Raw genomic sequence first — 9,443 nt, 5'->3', positions numbered from 1 at the left:
AAAGGGCCCTGTGGGAGACAGAGCCGGGAGACAGTGTGGCTTCAAATTGTAAAGAGCCTCGGATGCCAGGAGCAGGAGTTGCCCCCAAAACCACAGGTTGGCCGTCTGACCCGGGGCACCCTTAGGCCAGCTTCCCAGCTAGAGTCAGCCCTATGGGGAGGGATGCCCTTTGAGGAGACAGCTAGTAAGTCTCACAGAAAGGTGTCGTATGATGTAAAAAAGATGAATTTGGCCTGGTGTGGTGGCTTACGCCTGTAATCTGAGCACTTCAGGAGGCTGGGGCGGGTGGGTCACGAGCTCAGGAATTTGAGACCAGCCTGGCCAGCATGGCGAAACCCTGTCTCTACTAAAGATACAAAAAATTAGCCAGGCATGTGGCACGTGCCTGTAGTCCCAGCTACTCAGCAGGCTGAGGCAGGAGAATTGCTTGAACCCAGGAGGCGGAGGCTGCAGTGAGCCAAGATTGCACCACTGCACTCCAGCCTGGGTGACGGGGTGAGACTCCATCTCAGCTCAGGAAAAAAAAAAAAAGATGAATTTGGGGTTCAAGTCTCCAAGTTAAATGTCAACCTGGCCACTTACTAGCTGTGTGACTTTGGGTTAGTTTCCTAAGGTCTCTGAGCTCATTTCCTCTTCTGTAAGATCAGACTCAAAATACACTTCTCTCATGATAGGTGGTGCAGATTCAGCAAGATAACGGCCTGGGGCTGCAGGAGTGGAGAGGGTGCTCAGCAGAGCTGATTTCCCTTTCTTTCCTCTGAGGTCAAGATGGAATGACGATAACATGGGGCCAGATGGGGCCTCCTCTCAGCCTAACAGAAAATACTTCAGCAGCTCTGCAAAGGCTTTTGGGAGGGAGAAATTGACATCTCCCCTCCCCTGGCTGAATCAGCCAGCAGAATGGGAAAGAAACGACTGGGGATTTGGAAAAATACTCTAATCTCTGTTCCAGTTTTGCCGCCATCCTTTCTTTCTTTATCCCCAAATACACTTTACTTTTTCCCCTGCGTGTGCTGTGGCCCAGCTGTGAACTTTGGAGTCAAATAGACCTGATTTGAATCCTGGCTCCACCTCTTCTCAGCGAGTGAAATAAATTGTTTAACCTCTCTGAACTCCAGGCATGGGGATAAAACCATAAACATGTCGATAAAGGGCGCCACCGCCACAGACCAGTCCTCTGGTGGAAGAGCCAATTGACTTCTAACCTCATCATTCATTCACTCATTCATTGGCTGAGCAAATGCTTGTTGAGCACCTACTAAGTGCTAGGTGTGGAGTGCTAATTAGGGAAGGGAGTCAGCCTGGTGGGAGCAAGGGAAAGCAAAAAGAGAAATTAGATAGGTTGCGAGTACGCCTTTCTTCATGTCCAGGATACATAGCTCTCCTGTGCAAATAACTCACAACCTTCCTGCACCCAACTATCACCAGACGCCCGCACATTAGCTCACTGCACCCTTGGTGTTATCAACACGGCACAAAAGCCTCCTCAACAGAGCACAAACACTATTCTATAAAATCTCCAGAAGCTTTTGTTTCTTTTTTTTTTTTTTTTTTTTTTTGAGACGGAGTTCCCTCTTGTTACCCAGGCTGGAGTGCAATGGCGCGATCTCGGCTCACCGCAACCTCCGCCTCCTGGGTTCAGGCAATTCTCCTGCCTCAGCCTCCTGAGTAGCTGGGATTACAGGCACGCGCCACCATGCCCAGCTAATTTTTTGTATTTTTAGTAGAGACGGGGTTTCACCATGTTGACCAGGATGGTCTCGATCTCTTGACCTCGTGATCCACCCGCCTCGGCCTCCCAAAGTGCTGGGATTACAGGGTTGAGCCACCGCGCCCGGCGCTTTTGTTTCTTTGCAGTCGGCTTCCTTCTGCTTTCTTGCAATGTATTTTCCTACTTTTTTAAATCTGCCTTTATCTACAACTGTCTTGGCAATTTTTTTTTTTTTTTTTTTTGAGATGGAGTCTTTTTCTGTTGTCCAGGCTGGAGTGCAGTGGTACAATCTCGGTTCATTGCAACCTCACCCCCTCTGGCGTTCAACCATCTCTTGTCTCAGCCTCCCAAGTTAGCTGGGACTCTAGGTGTGTGCCAGTGCACTCACCTAATTTTTGTATTTTTAGTAGAGATGGTTTTTACCAACACAGGGAGGTACCCTGTTTCTACCGAGAAAACATTTTCTGATTAGCCAGGTATGGTGGTGTGTGCTTGTAAGCAATCCTCCCACCAAGCCTCCAGCTACTCAGGAGGCTGAGGTGGGAGGATCACTTGGGGAACTTCAGCATGTGCAACAAAGCAAGACCCTGTCTCAAAAAAAAAAAAAAAAAAGTGAAGGTCAAAGGTCAAAGCCCTAGTGAGGAGGCTGTTGCATGGATGGCCTGGACCAGGGATGACGGGTCTGGCCCTGGTGGAAGCAGCAGGATAGAGAAGTGGATGGACAAAGGCAAGTCCAGGACAGCTCTCCATGAGGGTCTGTTTGCGGGGAGTGAGGCCATAGGAGAAATTAGGCATGACTCCCCAGTCCTCAGGTGTGGCTGGAGCACCTGGGGAGATGGTGGCGCTCTTTGCTGAGATGGGAGAACCCGGGGAGAGTGTCAGGCTGGGGGAACACTCAGGAGTTCGGTTTTTGGACAAACTGAGTTTGGGATGCCTGTGAAAGGTGGAGTCCAGGCAGTGTTGGGAACTGAGCACTGACTCTAGGAGGTTGGGCCTCTCCTGCCTGGCTTGGGGTCTGCCCAGGGGAATGGAGAAGAGAGGAGAGGTTGGAGACCCACCCCTGGATGTGAGGAACCAGACCCAAGCTTCTGGCTGTATTTTGATGATACAAGTGCCAAATGGGCCAGCTCCATGCAAAGTTGGTTGGCCTCCAGAAGGCCTGAGCTACGCACACGCATATGCATTTATACACTTGTGAGTGGACTGTGCTACCAGGGTCCCCTGGGAAGGGAAGGGCCGCTCTCCCCTCCACCCGAGCTCCTGCCCTCCCCCAGCCTCTCTGCACGGAGATGACAGTTTAGAGAAGCTGGTGTGAAATAGCTTGAAACTCAGACTGGCTGGGCAGTCCCCTAGGGCAGAAAACAGGAAGCCAAGATTAAAGGCAGATTTCCAGCAAAGTCCCCTTCTACTTCCTGCAGAGCAGGTGCTCAGGCTGAGCTGGCTGCTGGCAGAGGGGCGGGGCAGCTTCCCTTGCTGACAGCACCTCCAGCTCCCGCCTTCCCTCCCCCCTCACCCCGCCCCGCAGTGGTCGGCCCCCCAGCTTTGGGAGCTGTCCTCTGGCCCTGTCATCACCATCCCCACCAGGCCCTTAAGGAATGCGCCTTCTCCAGAAAGAGGCCGTGGAGGGATTCATCACTAGGAAGAGGCCTGACGGTGGCACACACAGAAAGAAGCAGCACGTGGGGGCACCTGGGAGGTAATGGCACCAAGCAGAAAGGGTACGGGCCGTGGGGTCACTCAGGCCTGGTATGAATCCAGGGTGCAGGGTCTCACTGAGCTGTGGGGATGGGCTGAGAGGTGAAAGTGGGGGAAAAGGACGTTCAGGGAAGATCCGGCCAGCGCTGGAGGCTGAGAGTCTCTAGACAGAAACAGGGAGACGCCAAGAGGCCAAGAGGCTGAGTGGGCAAGCTGAGGCCCACAGCTGTCAAAGACTCAGGGAAGCAGGGGCCAGCACAGGCCTCCCCTGTAACCTCTGCCCCTTCCTGACCCATGGGAGAGCAGGCTCTTGGGAATTTCATCAAGTCAAGCAGCCGAGACTTCCTCATGCAGAGATAAACCTTGGCCTTCCTGATAACCCCTCTCACCCTACTTAGAAGGCCTGAGCTCCCATCCTTCCAAAGCTGTCCTTGGGAGGAAACATGTCTTCCTGAATCTAGGCATTAAAAACCTCCCTCCTAAGGCTGGACAAGTTTGTTTGTTTGTTTGTTTATTTTATTTTATTTATTTATTTTTTTCACCCTCTCAACCCAGCTTTTCCCAACTCCGGGAAGAACCGGGAGGAGAAGGCCTATTTATTTATTTATGAGATGGAGTCTTGCTCTGTTGCCAGGCTGGAGTGCAATGGTGCGATCTCGGCTCACTGCAACCTCTGCCTCCCGGGTTCAAGTGATTCCCCTGCCTCAGCCTCCCGAGTAGTTGGGACTACAGGCTCGCGTCACCACGTTCGGCCGATTTTTTGTATTTTAGTAAAGATGGGGTCTCACCATGTTGGCCAGCATGGTCTCCATGTCCTGACCTCGTGATCTGCCCACCTTGGCCTCCCAAAGTGCTGGAATTAGAGGCATGAGCCACTGCACCCGGCCTGGACAAGTTTATTATGAGGACGAGGCATTGGCCTGGGAGACCCAGGTTCTAGGGACAGACACTGCTTCTTACTTTGGGCCAGTCCTTCTCCTCTAGGCGTTTTCCTGCCTAGGTACTGAAGGGTTTGGATTTGGCGATCCATAGGTCTGACTTCCTGTGTACAAGTGGAGGGCCTGGAGCAAGGTGCGTGAGGGGCTTCCGGCTGTCCCCAGGGGACTAAGGAACTACCCTTTACTGAACACCTACTATATGCCAGGTACTTTTAATATCATCATTGATAATAGCAGCTAATATTTATTGAGCACTTTCTATGCACATTCACTTTTCACGTAAGGCCAAGGTCGGCTCTCTCCACGGCACTAATTTGCTCCAAGGGGACTTCCTGGGAAGTTAGTTTTTGTTTCCAGTCATGATGATGGTAGAAGTCCTGGTTTGGTGGCTTGGTGGCTTGAGTGGTGTGGTGACCCAGCTGAGAGCCCAATGGGAGCTGGAGGACCCCACCCTCGGGGCCTGAGGCAGCCTGCACTCCGGGGTTAACTCGCAGCCTGCTGATCGTGAAGGCCCTGGATCCTGGGCTTCCTGATTTGGTATCTCCCTGGGGAGGGCAGAGCCAGAACAAAGTCTATGATAAGAGTTGGCCAAGGTGCCCGGGATCCCTGCAGGCTGCCTTGGCGCCTCCCCCCGCCACGATTCCCTCCTCTGGGTCCCTATTTTCTTGGAATGTTCTGTCTCATGGGGGCATAGGCAAGCTCCTAGAGGGTCGTGCAAGTGCAGTGTGAGTGCAGAGGAGAGGCCTCTCCTCGCCTGAGCACTCAGACCCTGCAGGAGGAGAAGCGCCTGGGGGCCTGGCAGTGGGGCCAACAGGAGCAGAGGCCCTGGAGCTGGAAGGAATTGAGTCTGGGCAAAAGGAAACCAGGCCAGGACGAGATGGGGTCAGAGCCTTGGAAGCAGAGGCACAAATGGCCAAGGCCTATAGGATCCCCTATGGAATGGGGGAGATCCTCAGGGTGTCCCCACTCCACGCTATTGAAGGGTTTCACCTCAGCCTCAGCTGATCAGATTTGCGTGTTAAAAAGATCACTTCCGCTTCTGGTTGGAGAATTGACTGGCTGTGCGGAAGGATCACTTGAACCTAGAAGTTCCAAAGCCAGCCTGGGCAACATAGCGAGACCCTGTGTCAAAAAAAAGTAAACAGCTGAATGCAGTGGCTCACACCTGTAATCCCAGCACTTTGGGAGGCCAAGGCAGGTGGATCATTTGAGCTCAGGAGTTCCAGACCAGCCTGGCCAAGACGGTAAAACCCCTCTACTAAAAATGACCCCTTCCCATCTCCCAAGGCTGAAAGCCTCCCTCTGCTGTTATCCCTCATTGGCCCACTTCTGAGTATTGTAGCACTGACTACCCGCTTTGTACACGTGTCCTGATCTACTGCTGGAGGCTGAAGCCTGGTACTCAAATGTTTGTTGAATGAATGAGTGATATTAATTTCAATTAATAATAATAGGCATGCTAATATAGGTGTCACATGTGCTAGCATCATTCTAAGCATTTGACATGTCTTTTTGTTTGTTTGTTTTTGAGACAGAATCTTGCTCTGTCACCAGGCTGGAGTGCAGTGGTAAGATCTCAACTCCTGCAATCTCCACCCCTGGGGTTCAAGCAGTTCTCCCACCTCAGCCTCCACCCCTGGGGTTCAAGCGATTCTCCTGCCTTAGCCTCCTAGCAAGTAGCTGGGACCACAGGCACGTGGGTGCCAGCACACCTGGCTAATTTTTGTATTTTTGTATTTTTAGTAGAGGGGTTTTACCGTCTTGGCCAGGCTGGTCTGGAACTCCTGAGCTCAAATGATCCACCTGCCTTGGCCTCCCAAAGTGCTGGGATTACAGGTGTGAGCCACTGCATTCGGCTGTTTACGTTTTTTGAGACAGGGTCTCGCTATATTGCCCAGGCTGGTTTTGGAACTTCTAGGTTCAAGCGATCCTTCCGCCTCAGCCTCTCAGAGTAGGTATTATTATTACCTCTACTTGCAGATAAGAGAACTAAAGAGGGATTGAAGGAGGAAACAGTCACCAGACCCCAGCTGGGGAGAAAGGACTCGGGATGCCACCACATCATTCTCGCTCCATTTATTACCAAGGCTTCCAGGTTAGAGCCCTGGCTGCACCCGTTCCCAGCCTTGTGACCCTAAGCAGAAGTCACTGAACCTTTCTGAGCCTCAGTTTCCTCATCTCTGAAATGGGACCAAGGGGACCCATGCCACAGGGACTTATGTTAAACTGAGATGATGTAAGTTGCTTGTTTAGTAGGATTCTCTAACACAAGGCCGACTTTCACGCCGCAGCGGTTAGATGAATGTTTTTTCTCTCACTCCTGAAACAGGCTTTGCAGTGCCAGCTCTCCCCTGCTGGGTTCAGTCCGGCTTTCCAAGGGTAGGGCCAGGCCTTTTGTCTGTTCCTGGGCCTACAGTTTCACAGTGGCTGATGAATTGAAAACCCTCATTCATCCATTCAGGAAATACTGAGGGCGTGTTTACTACTTTCCAGCACTGGAGTAGCCGGGATTGGGCCGAGCCAGAGCCACCTAGTTCCCACCTGGAGTCCTGAAACTGACATCTCTCCCTCAGTGCTGTCAGGGATCATTGTCGTGCTGGACCCCAAAGTCCCTGGGCTCTGCCTTGCTGACTGGAAGCCGCAGTTGGTACTGTTCTGGCTTCCTCCTGGGAAGTGTTTGGGCGAAAGCAAGAAAAGAGGCCCTGGGGTTCTCTGCGGTACAAAGGTTAGAGACCCGGCCCAGGGAGGGGCAGGCGAGAAGGAGCAGGAGGTTCGCTCAGCGAGGGCTGGGAAGAGAGGGCAACTGGGTGCTGGTGAGCCTCAGGCCCAGCTTTTGCAAATCACATGCAAATCCCGCCCAGGTGTTGCACCTGTGAAGAAACCTGTGTGCCAACGCTTGTCCCTGTCGGAGATCAGGGAGCTTTCAAGAGACTCCCTTGCCTGACTGGTGGTGGAGTGGAGCTGGGCTGGGCACCGGGGCCGGGGGCGGGTCCTCCCTGAGCCGGAGGAGGAAACCCCTGTGACTCGAGGATGAGGCCTGGAGGGCCCTTCATGGAGGCTCCAGAGGACCTGGAGGGAAATGCCCCTTCCCTCTGGCCCTTAAGCCCCCAGACTTTCCTTCTCGAAAGTGTACGTTTGGGTGAGGTGAGCTCCGTGAGGACAGGGACTGGTGGCTCCCTTTCTTCTGTCTCTCCATAGGAAGGCTCAGAGCCTGTAGCCATAAACGTGTGCTGAGTGAATACGTGAGTGACTGCATTCTCCCCGGGGGTCTCAGGGCTCCCATCCAAGAACGACCTCCTTGCCTGCGTCTCTACTGCCGTACCCCAGCCCATCTTCTGGAATCCCTAACTGGAGCCTGTGGGTCTCCGGGACTGCCCTCCTGACATTGAGGTAGCCCTGGGAGGTCCCAGTCACCTCTCGATCCAGCCCAGGCTGGTTCCTTCTTTTCTTTCTTTTCTCTCTCTTTTTTTTTTGAGACAGACTCTTGCTCTGTCGCCCACGCTGGAGTACAGTGGAGCGATCCCGACTCACCACAACCTCTGCATCCCAGGTTTAAGTGATTCTCCTGCCTCAGGCTCCTGAGTAGCTTGAACTACAGGCGTGTGCCACTATGCCTGGCTAAGTTTTGTATTTTCAGTAGAGACGGGGTTTCACTATGTTGGCCAGGCTGGTCTTGAACTCCTGAGCTCAAGTGATCCACCCACCGCGGCCTCTCAAAGTGCTGGGATTACAGTCGGGAGCCACCGCGCACAGGGCGGGTTCTTATTCCTGAGAGATTCCCACCCTCACCCCCCAGCCAGGCTTGGCTCCTGCAGCCCATAGCCGTAGGCGACCCCAAGTCCTCTGCAGCCAGTGGCTAGCCAGATCTCAATGCCTGTCTCCACTGAGCGGCCAGCCAGGAATGAGCCTAGCAGCTCACTGAGGAGGCCCACTGGGTGGGCTGCTGGGAGTCAGCCCTCTGCTGGGGCGTGGCCAGGGTGCTGACGCCCCTGATCCCAGGTTTGCTGAATGAGTGAGGGTTGATGTTGGGTGACAGGCCCAAAGCTGGGGAGGAGTCAGGCCGGCTAGGGCCAGGGTGTGTGACCCAGGCCCAGGGAGATGGTGTTTGGTTCTCTGTCTTTTGAGCAGGGCGTTTATTTTCTGCTAATGTAGCTGGAGGTCAGTCTCTGTGGTTTGACTTAGAAGCTTGACTGGTGCCCCCAACCCCACCCCCATCGTGGTGGGCGGGAGGATGAGGTCAGGTCTTGTGGGAAGTGCCAGATTCACAGCGATTAGACAAAGGCCATCGTCTCCCCTTGCATTCTGGGTGATTACTCGCCTCCTGCCTCTTTTCCAATCTGGAATCCAGGCTGGGCGCGGTGGCTCATGCCTGTGATCCCAGCACTTTGGGAGGCCAGGGCGGGAGGATTACTTGAGCTCAGGAGTTCAAGACCAGCCTGGCCAACACGGGGAAACCCCGTGTCTAGTAAAAATACAAAAAATTAGCCGGGCATGGTGGTGCACGCCTGTAGTCCCAGCTACTCAGGAGACTGAGGCAAGAGAATTGCTTGAACTCAGGAGGTGGAGGCTGTAGTGATCAGAGACTGTGGAGATGGTACCACTGCACTCCAGTCTGGACGACAGAGCGAGACTCCAATTCACATACACACACAAAAAACAAAAAGTCTGGTCTCTGGTGGCACGGGCCTGTTGGTCTTCTCAGGTCTGAGGGGGAACAGCGCCTCCTGGTGGCCACAGTGCAGACCCCAAGGGGAAGGGATGAGAGCGACCAGAGGCAGGGCAAGGTCACAGGCCCCGTGGGGCAGGCCCAGACGCACTCCTGCAGGGCAAGTGCTTATCTGCTCTGGGACAGATGACCTGTTTGGCTCCTGAAAGGACCATGTCCCAGGCTCAACTAGGGCTGGAGCCAGAGCTGACTGTTCCCGATCTGGAGCATCACAGGGCAGGTCCTGGGTGCATGAGGGCAGGTAGCTGGAAGGGCTCCCATCTGGGTATGGAAGGACTTTTCTAGATGAGGTGCTGGGGTGTGGGTGAGCCAGATCAGCACGTAACTGCAGGATCTCCACAGGGCCCCCTACCCTGGGCTGCTCCCTGAGTGG

The sequence above is a fragment of the Sapajus apella genome, unplaced genomic scaffold (genome assembly GCF_009761245.1).
Source record: "Sapajus apella isolate SASKATOON/1434 unplaced genomic scaffold, GSC_monkey_1.0 scaffold248, whole genome shotgun sequence".
Lineage (NCBI taxonomy): Eukaryota > Metazoa > Chordata > Mammalia > Primates > Cebidae > Sapajus > Sapajus apella.
Note: the sequence above shows the minus strand (reverse complement) of the source record.